The sequence below is a fragment of the Pleurodeles waltl genome, chromosome 10, assembly GCF_031143425.1.
Source record: "Pleurodeles waltl isolate 20211129_DDA chromosome 10, aPleWal1.hap1.20221129, whole genome shotgun sequence".
NCBI lineage: Eukaryota > Metazoa > Chordata > Amphibia > Caudata > Salamandridae > Pleurodeles > Pleurodeles waltl.
In genome coordinates, this window is record NC_090449.1 from 141871309 (window position 1) to 141880801 (window position 9493).

The 9493-nt window shown below is 43.9% G+C and overlaps 1 pseudogene; it reads right to left on the reverse strand.

Annotated features, from left to right (window-relative positions):
- Positions 1-2065: 2065 nt before the first annotated feature.
- Positions 2066-3129, reverse strand: LOC138260725 (minor histocompatibility antigen H13 pseudogene; annotated as a pseudogene).
- Positions 3130-9493: the final 6364 nt, after the last annotated feature.

The following is a 9493-nucleotide window of genomic DNA, read 5'->3' on the forward strand; positions in this document are numbered from 1 at the left end:
GATAGGTTGGTTTTGCTAGAATAATAGTAATCCGTTTTCGGCTGCAAACTTGTGTTTATGGACAAAACTAGATTTTCTGCAAACTTGTAATGATGGCCCCTGTCTCGTTTAACACAATTGAAATTTAATTTTCATTTGGCCTCTAGAGTTCCTCAGTTTTTTCTTTGTAAATAAAGACGTTGCAGCAGGCTGTGTTGAAGGTTCACATTCTTTCCCTTTCTGTTGTTAGAAAGTTGCCATCTTCAGTTTGAAAGCCCTATAATACATTTTAAAGTGTATTACCATCATCGAAGAACGTATGCGAATGCATGAAAAAGCTATGGACGAAGGCAGCATGATCATTTTTAGGAAGCCTTCAGATTTCCATTAGTGTTAGAGATAAATATTTCAATAATGTAATATTCTATCTGGATTTGGTGAATTGAGATTGTGGATTACCTGTGTACCACACACCGGCCTGAAGTATGGACCTTTTTGGTTCCATCTGAAAGAGAAAATGCTTCTATTTTTTTATTTTTTATTATTGGTCTGCACAGACAGGTTTAATACCTTAGAAAGCAAGTCAACAATACAAAATGTGAAAATGACATGTTTTCCTCTTTTTCCCCACCTAATAATTCAACTTGACAACAAAAATACTTACGGGAAAGGTTATGGGTGGCTGAAGCTGGACGAAAGTCAGAAAGGGGTTCAGGGAAGGCACAAAGACAGCAGCGGTGGTAGCAGTGCCTTTCCACAAAAGTGGGGAAAGGGGTTGGGAACCCCGCCTGTTCACACAGGGAGTGGGGATGCAATAATACCTGCTCACGAAGACCTGGGATAGCGAGAATGCTTGCTCACATAGTCAGCAGGTGTGGTAACAGAGTATGTTCACACAGATACAGGGAATAGCAAGAGCAGCTCTCGAGGACAACTGCATCCCGAGAGTGACTGCTTGCACAGACACTGAGGCCCATATTTATACTTTTTTAGCACCGCATTTACGCCGCTTTTTGACGCAAAAGCGGTGCCAACGTACAAAATACAATTGTATTTTGTAAGTTTGCGCCTCTTTTGCTTAAAAAAATGACGCAAACTTGGCGCTAAAAAAGTATAAATATGGGCCCGAATGTCAGAATCTGCTGTTTGCACAATCGCTGGATGTACTGAGAGTGCCTGCTCACACGCTGTATGCTAAGACTGCTGCCATAGACATCAGGTTATGTAGCATTCTCTGCACAGACAGCCAGGATCCCAGCAGTGCCTATTTGCACAGATTCAGGATAATAAGAGCACTGGTTCACTTGGCATAGGATCATGGCAGTGGAAGCACACTTGAGACACTGGAGGGATGGTACATTGCCTGCCCACAAAGATCAGACAGTGTGGTGGTAAGGCAACCCACTCACAACCGGGGATGTTAACATATCTTTGTCTCAGATGTACACATTTGGGAGTTCCTTTTCAAACAGAGGTAGACGCACCTGTCTGCACAGACACCACAACTAAGGTAACATACCTGCTCACACAAACCTGAGCAACTGCGCATGAAGAAATAGCTGCGGGTGGGTGTCAGCACCCAAACCTGTGGGCACCTACTTGCACAGGCACATCAGGTACGATCTAACACCTGCTTATAGAGATACACAGGAGAGCATGAACCACTTGCCTGCAGTCAAACATGAAAGTGCCTCTTCTCACAGATAAAACATGAATGGCAAGAGTGCCTGTCTGCACAGACACAGCTGAGATGAGACCTGCCTGCACAGAACAGTGGGGTGTTGGGAACGCCTGCTTTTACAAATAGTTGCAGTGTCCAAGGGCGATGCAAGAGGAACGTCCCACACACACAGATACAGTACAGATGGTAGGAATGTCTCCTTTTAGACAGAGTCAGTCCAAAGATAGTAATGTGCTGTAAGGTGCCTGCTAAACCAGGCTAGGGATTCTGAAGTCTGCCCTCTATTTCCCCAAAGTTTTTTTTCCTCCTGAAAAAGGGGGCAAACACTTTGCAGTGTTTTTCTTTTGGTTTGGGATGACGGATCCAGGCTGGCATCACGAGGACATATTCAGTTGTACATCAACATCAATTGTCTTTCTTCTCACTTTCAGTGGGTTCAGAAGCTTCCTTTGGGCTTTCTTCATACCTGAACATATCTGCAATTTCACCTTTCACAAGCGCCACCAGCAAGGGAAAACCAATACAGGTAGGAACCAGGTAGAGGAGAGCTGGCTGTGCATGCTTGAAGGTGTACCTGACGAAGATGGTCAAGCCCAGTCCAAAGATATAAAACCAAGAAGCTGGTGTAGAAGTAGGTATGCGACTTCTTCCTCAGACTGACGTCAAACCGCCAAAGCAGGGCGATGAAGATCCCTGGAATCACTATATCACCGAGCCACAACATAGCAAAGTTATTCGCTTGCAGCCCCTTCTCCAGCAAGTCCTGAGGAAAAAACAATTTAATTGGTGCCTCAAATGATTTAGCAACAGAACCCATCATACACAAAAAGTCCGCCAAGCAGTATGCAGCCAGTGCTGACGTTGTTCAGGTGCAGCAGTTCCACGCCATTGAAACAAATGCCCGGCATGTAGGTTATTTGCCATCCAATGCTTCTTCAGCATGTACCAGGCCCCGACAATGCTGCTGAGGGCTACACATACAAGGTCCTTGGTGTCGAATTCATAGTTCAGAATTTCTTCTTTGTTCTCTCCCGATCCCTGTACAAAAAGCAGGTGGTACTGCTTATTGTGAAAGTTCTTTGGAAAGAATCAGCTCATGATAGGGCTGATGGTATGAGATAAGGCAGGAATGCCCAGGATAAACAAATACATGGAGAGGAGGAGGTTGATGTATTCTTGAGAAAATATCTTGAAGAAGAGGTAGAGTCCAAAAAGGGTGCAACTGGCAATGATGGGAAATCTGTCAGTATCCCGACTTGTGATAGTCTCCGGTATGTCCACGAAGTTCTTGCTCTTGGCGCAGGTCACGCTTCGCAGGGCAGAGTAGAAGATGGGCAGCAGTGCCATGATCACCAGGCTCCCATAGGCCAGTGCCGTCCCCTCGGGGAGGCCGGCAGCCAGGCAGAGGCGTTCGCAGCCGCGGGGTCCGAGTCATTGATCAGCGATGGGGGTGGCTCTACTTCTGTCATGGCTGGAGGTTCGTGGGGTGCTGTGGGGTTCAGGGGATGGGTGATCTGAAGCAGTGGAGCAGCGCCGGGGCTGTGTGGAGCTCTGTAGGCGGGCTCTGGGCAGGGAAGACGATGCTCTTTCAGGCTCCACTCGAAAAATGCTTCTAGCTGTCCAAGAGAAGGAAAGCAGTATAGATGTACATGGTTAATGCCCAAAACTTACCCAGACCCCACAGTCGTAGCACAGTCATAGCAAGAAGTTGCAAGGTTTTTACCAAAGAATCGAAAAATGACTGCATAATCTCCAGGTGGCTGTGTCTTTGGATAATTACTTGTGAAGGAGTATCAATTATCTGGATTAACAAAATCAGAACAAAGAGGCTAGCAATATCAGACCTTGTACCTCCACCGACCATCCCCTGAGATTTACTGAACTGTATGGAGTGCCTTTGATCAGCCCTGACCTTAAAGGGTCATCTGATGAATGATGTCACAACATATTTCAGAACGCAAGCATGCATCATCAGACAAGGAACCACACTAGAATGTCTGTAATTGTTGATTGTTAGTGAGGCAGAACTGGGTAAAAAGACTGTTTATTTTCTCTACTCTGGGGGGAGGGGCTTTTATTCGATATATGCTTGGAAAAGTGAAGCATCTACTCTCAGTAAATTGGATCAGTTATTGCAGCTTGGCAGGCCCGATGCGGGAGTCAGACATCTTCTCTGTATCCAATGTTATAATGAGCATGGAACATTGATAGCTGGCGTAATAAAAATGAAAAACGATAGTCATTCAGAAAGATTATAGAAGCTAATATGCTTTTTCTTTTAGGAAAATATGTGGTTGGTGTATCCAAAATTAGTCTGTGAGTGGCAGAGCCATCCAGAATTTTTAGGACATCCTCATGAGAAACATTTACATACAATTGTTTACATTTACATATAGTTATTCCGAACAGGAATGATATAGAGTCAGTAGATATCCTTGGATAGGATACGGCTCTTGTGACCTATTTTTGGCACTGCTGTTTTGCTAACTGTTGGACCGCACAAACAAAAAAAACAATTGACATCTTCACTTGTTTGCCTAGAAGAACACAGATTCCTAAATAAAGATGTGGATAGCAAGGCAAGTGATGGCAGCACTTGAACCAACAAGTAAGGTTTATTGATGCATAGTGTCAGGTCTGTTGGAACACACACGGGGGTGTACCCTAGATGTGTGAAACTACGACCTCAGACACCCTTAAAGGAAAGAGTTAGGAAGATCTGAAGATGAAGCGGATAAAGTGGTCTATCCAGGGTTCAAGTAAATGTACAGCGGATTGGATGTTTTCCCTCATTCTGCTCGTGACTTTAGTTTACAGTCAATTGTTAATAAATTTAGGGCCCTATTTATACATTAGCAGGCTTAGTATTATCTTTCGGCATGGCGGAGTACTTTATGTATGCTAAGGGTACTTCGCCATCCATATTTAGATATGTCCATGAGGCCAGCAAACATATGTAACATTTGCAGGAACAACTGTCACAGTGGTTCCAGGAAGTGCACTGAAGGTTTGACAGAGAGCTCCCTCACCAAGATGGAGCTGTAAGTCAAACTTTCAAGTCTTTTTTATTTTCAAAAACAAAACCCCAAAGCAGGATTTTGGTTTTGTAAATAAAAACCACAATGCCCTCATCTACATGGGAGTTATCTCCTGTGGCGAGGGGGCATTTTGCAGTTTTCACTACCCCTTACCTCCGTTTTCCTGGCAGTGACGGGTGGGGAAAACTAACCTATATATATCCACACATTTAAATTAAATGGAGGGACATACAGGTCAACAGCTGAAGGTCCTTACTCCTTTAGAGGGGTATAAACCCACATAGATGAAGTAGCCTGCACGTCCGTCCGGCAGACGGACAATTATGGTGTCGGAAAAGCTACTGAGTTGCTGCAATGGAGCACCCTTTCCACCAACTTATACATTAGGCTGTGAATCTTCAGCGGCCTTAGGTCCTTTCCTTCAGTTATGGTCATGAACAACCAATCAAGATCAAGAGAAGTGTAGTACTAAGAGCTGCTGCACCCTTCCTGCACTTAATCCATTATTCACATTCTAAATTAACAAGGTTTGCAGTCCATTTGTTGTTCTGCAAAGCTGGCCAGTGACGTAGTCTGTTCCTTTCCCTTAGAAAAGGTTAAGGCTCTCATTTGATTCATTGATCCACTGAGCCTTGATTACCGTAATGCGTGGAAAGAGCTCTCTGGAAAAATACATTAAAAAAAAATGCAGCTGGTTCCGAATCAAGCTTCACAATTGATCATCAGAGCTCATCAATTGAAACATGTGCCACATGTTCTGCCACATCTGTGCTGGCTGTCTGTAGGCAGAAGCTACTAATGTTGGAATGATTGCTCTTTGCACACGCCCATGTATATTTTTACTTTCTGCCATTTTTATTTGTACAACTGTGCTTTATGTGTTCCGCAGCCTAATGTATTTTGTAACTGGGCGGTCGCTATGAGTGTACGTTTATTGTAGTTCTGTAGCTGGCAGACGTCTTCCTGTTGGTTCAGCTGTGGACATGTATTTGTTGCTCGTGGTGACGCGTCTGATTTAGATGTTTTCGTGGAGGCCTATGGTAGGTTATTTTGTGGTTTAGTACTTAGCGAGGACTTATTTAAAAAATCTTGGCACTGTAGATATATTTTTGTGTTTTTGTGTCTACATTGTATTGGAACCTGTATGGAATTCCCTATTAGATGAAATAACCTAAATAGTGTATTGGAACCCATCATCAGTGCATCATTAGGAACCTTTAGAGATACATCGCATCTTCCCATCCTTAGGTATCATTACCAAACCCTTGAAAATCACATGTTATAGTTGGAGTTATCTCAAGACACTATCACTCGTACCCCAAGGTAACTATTACTTGTGCACCCACCATGCACAGTTTTCTCATCAGCAATTTTACTGCAAGTATCATATTGATATTATCAATGATATAATCAAAGCTGTCCTGAGTGCTGTAATGTGTGTGGCAATTAGCAGTGCATGGCGAGGGCACAAGTTATAGTTACCTTAGGGCACAAATTATACTTACTTGAGATAACTCTAACTATAACTCTATGCACGTTTAAATTGTGAGTCTATCTATAATGTCCCTGTAACTTTTGTTTTTTTTAGTGAATTTCTATATTTTTAACATAAAGTAACTTTCATTACTATTTGGTAATATAGCCACCACTGAGCATGGCCTTTGGGTGTGGTAGTTGGCCACAGAGCCTGGCCTATAGTCAGGACCTGCGGCCAACCCCTATATCCACTCAACCTCGTGTTGCGCACGGCCTTCAGCAGTGCGCAGTAGAAGTTGGCCGCAGGGCCCTTCTGCAGATAGGAATTCCACATGATAATTCCTCGTTGCCTGACTCACTATCATGTCCTACTGCTCATACACTCGCATAGGCTGGACTGCACTCCCAAGCCCCATCTCGCCCCGGGGACCCTATCTGCTGGGGTGGAGTCTAAATATTTTTACGGGGGGGCCCACACAGCCCCCCTCCCAAGGCCAATCTCGCCTGCAGGGACCCCATCCCCCAGGCCCATCCTAAATATTATTTTTTCCTCTGCCTGATCGTGAATGGGCCTACGTTCCAGCACCTGGCTTTCCCGGGTGTTGTTAGTAGGGGTAGACATAACTCACGTAATTCCATGTGGTGTACTCACATGGAATTACCTAAGAATTTTTCAAGATTATGCAGAATTATGCAAGAACAGTCATTCTGCGTTTAGCGCTATTTCTTGGTGCGAAAATACACCCTTTCATCCAAAACGTACACAAGGGTGTATTTTGGCACGAAGAAATAGCGCCACTGACAGCAGAACACGATTAGGGAACGCGGGCAGCTACTTGCACTCACTAAATGGGCTCTTTGGGTAGGATTTTTTCCCGAAGCTACTCCTGGCATTTAGAGCAAAATGAACCCTTGCGTCCAAAATGGAACCAAGGATTCATTTTTGCTCTAAGAAACAGCACGGAATGTAGCAGATCAGGATTAGCAAACTCGAGCAGCCTGCTCATGCTGGCTAAACTTTCTCTCATGGCAGTATTTTTTTCCCCCAATTTACAAGAGCAGGAGTAATCGCATAATTATTGGCAAAAAAGAGTAAAGAGCAATGTGGAATTACCAAAACTTCTCAGATTACTCTGGCGCAACTGAAATTCGGCTCAGGCCTAATTGTAACACAATACCTGATCTTATCTTCCCCTTTCCTAGGCTCGGCTCTTGTACTCCACACACCCAAACCTTTCACCCCCACCCTACACAGAGACACCCACATACATTTATCACCTGCTCAGAGCAGTTCTAGATTACCACTTTGTGATGTAATCCATTCAGTGCTTTGGAATCGCATGAGTATCTGCCTCTCCTAACATTGATACATTTATCTGGAAGGCACAGGAAATGGAGGGTACAAGATGTACTACTTCCTACCATTTTTTTCCTTTGTAGTTTGCAAAGCCCTGTGGAGTGACTTCAATTGCGACTGTAATTTGTTGAACATTGTGAAAAGGAGGCTCTGCAGCAACGAAGCCAGGCGCTTGAGGCATCTCCAGCATTATGAAGTCAGTCCCCGTACACCTGGTCCCGGCTCCTGGCTTTGTGTACTCAGACCAGAGAAGGGAGTGGAGCAAGCTTTGCTTCAGGCTCATGGTGCTTTGCATCCGGGATCTTTGATGCTAGAGGCAGCCAGAACGGGCTTAGTAGGCCTGAGTGGGTTTACAGTGTTCATGTTCGGTTGAGCCTCAAAGAGAATGCTCTTCTGGAGAAAAGCCCTCATGACATCAAGTGCGTGGCATAAGCGTACGAGCTCCAGTCCTGCTCTTTGTAGTCACGCTACATGTGTGTCAGTGCCTGAAGGCTATTTTTACCATCTGGTTCCCAAGTACTCATTTAATGAATGCACTAAAACACTTCAGAGTGATGTTCGCATCTCAGTTGCTTGGTGATATTACCTCTACGCGTATGTGCAGATGCTTGTATGTCAGAGCATTATGTCGTAGGTTAGCAAAAATACAGTTTAACAAAAAATGGTATCCTACATATCATTAGCAAACATATCTTCCCATTGCGTGCTGATTTTCCATGATTAGTTCCAATGGGTTGCTATTTTTCTACGTTATTTCGAGGACATAGTACTTCTGTCAGATGATCTAGTAAAAAATCTTCAAAGTGATGTTACAGTGATCGCTTGGGCCTTGTCTATGAACGGAGTCACCGCACCATTTGTGATGCAACACATCTTTACCAGGACTGTAAGGATATCGGTGAGGGAAACCCATGAAGCTGTCAGCCGCACCTCTCCATGATGTACCTGCTTATCACCCTTTCGTTGGAGGCAGATTTGGCTATGTTGTTGAGCCATTGTCACTAGGCTGTGCGGCTCCTTTTCTTAAAGTACGATATTTTGTTCCACCACCATAAGTGTGTCCATCACTCACCTTTGTGCACCTTTAGATATCTTCTTATTCCACAGATTTGGAGCACAGCCCTCACCGACCTTCTGTATTCTTCACTAATGAGGGCTCAGTTTTCCACAGTTTTGGGAAACACTCTTACTTCATGTAATTCCAAACTATATGAATCATGTCCTTCATTGTGCCATGACATATAAAGCACACCAGCATCTCCCTAGGTGGAAACCTGTGCAGTTGTTTTTTCGGACATCTGGTGCCTTGCGATTGTCATTTTAAGTTCGCAGATTTAGGTATTTGGGGCCAGATGTATCAAGGTTTTTTGCATTCGCAAACGGTGCGAATGCCCGTTTGTGAATGCAAAAAGCCAGTTCAGAATGTATGAAAGACATTCTGAACGCAATTTTAAGGAATCACAAAAATAGCGATTCCTTAAAATTGCGACCCTGTTTAGAGAGTCGCAAATTGCGACTCTCTAAATAAGAAATCGCAAAAAGGATTCCTTATTTGCGATTTCTTAGCACATGTATGAAGCCGTTCCTAAATGCGATTTGGGCATTTAGGAATCGCTATTTACCACCAGGTTGATCCTGGTGGTAACCATGTGCAAAATTTAAAAATGCATTTAAAATGCATTTTTAAAATGTACATGTAAAGCAAACATGCCCTTTTGGCATGTGTGCACCTTACATGTCCCCCAAAAAATGTTTGGGGTGCAGCAGAGGGGCCTTAGGACGCCAGCACCCTGGGGTTTTGCATTTCCAAAATTGTGATTTCTGGTTAAGAAATCGCAATTTTGGAAATGCAAAAAATTTGCAGATATGGGCCAACAGACCCATAGGTGCGAATGGGGACAGATTCTCTATTTGCGATTCGGTAATAGCATTTGCGATTTTTAAGAAATCGCTATTACCGAA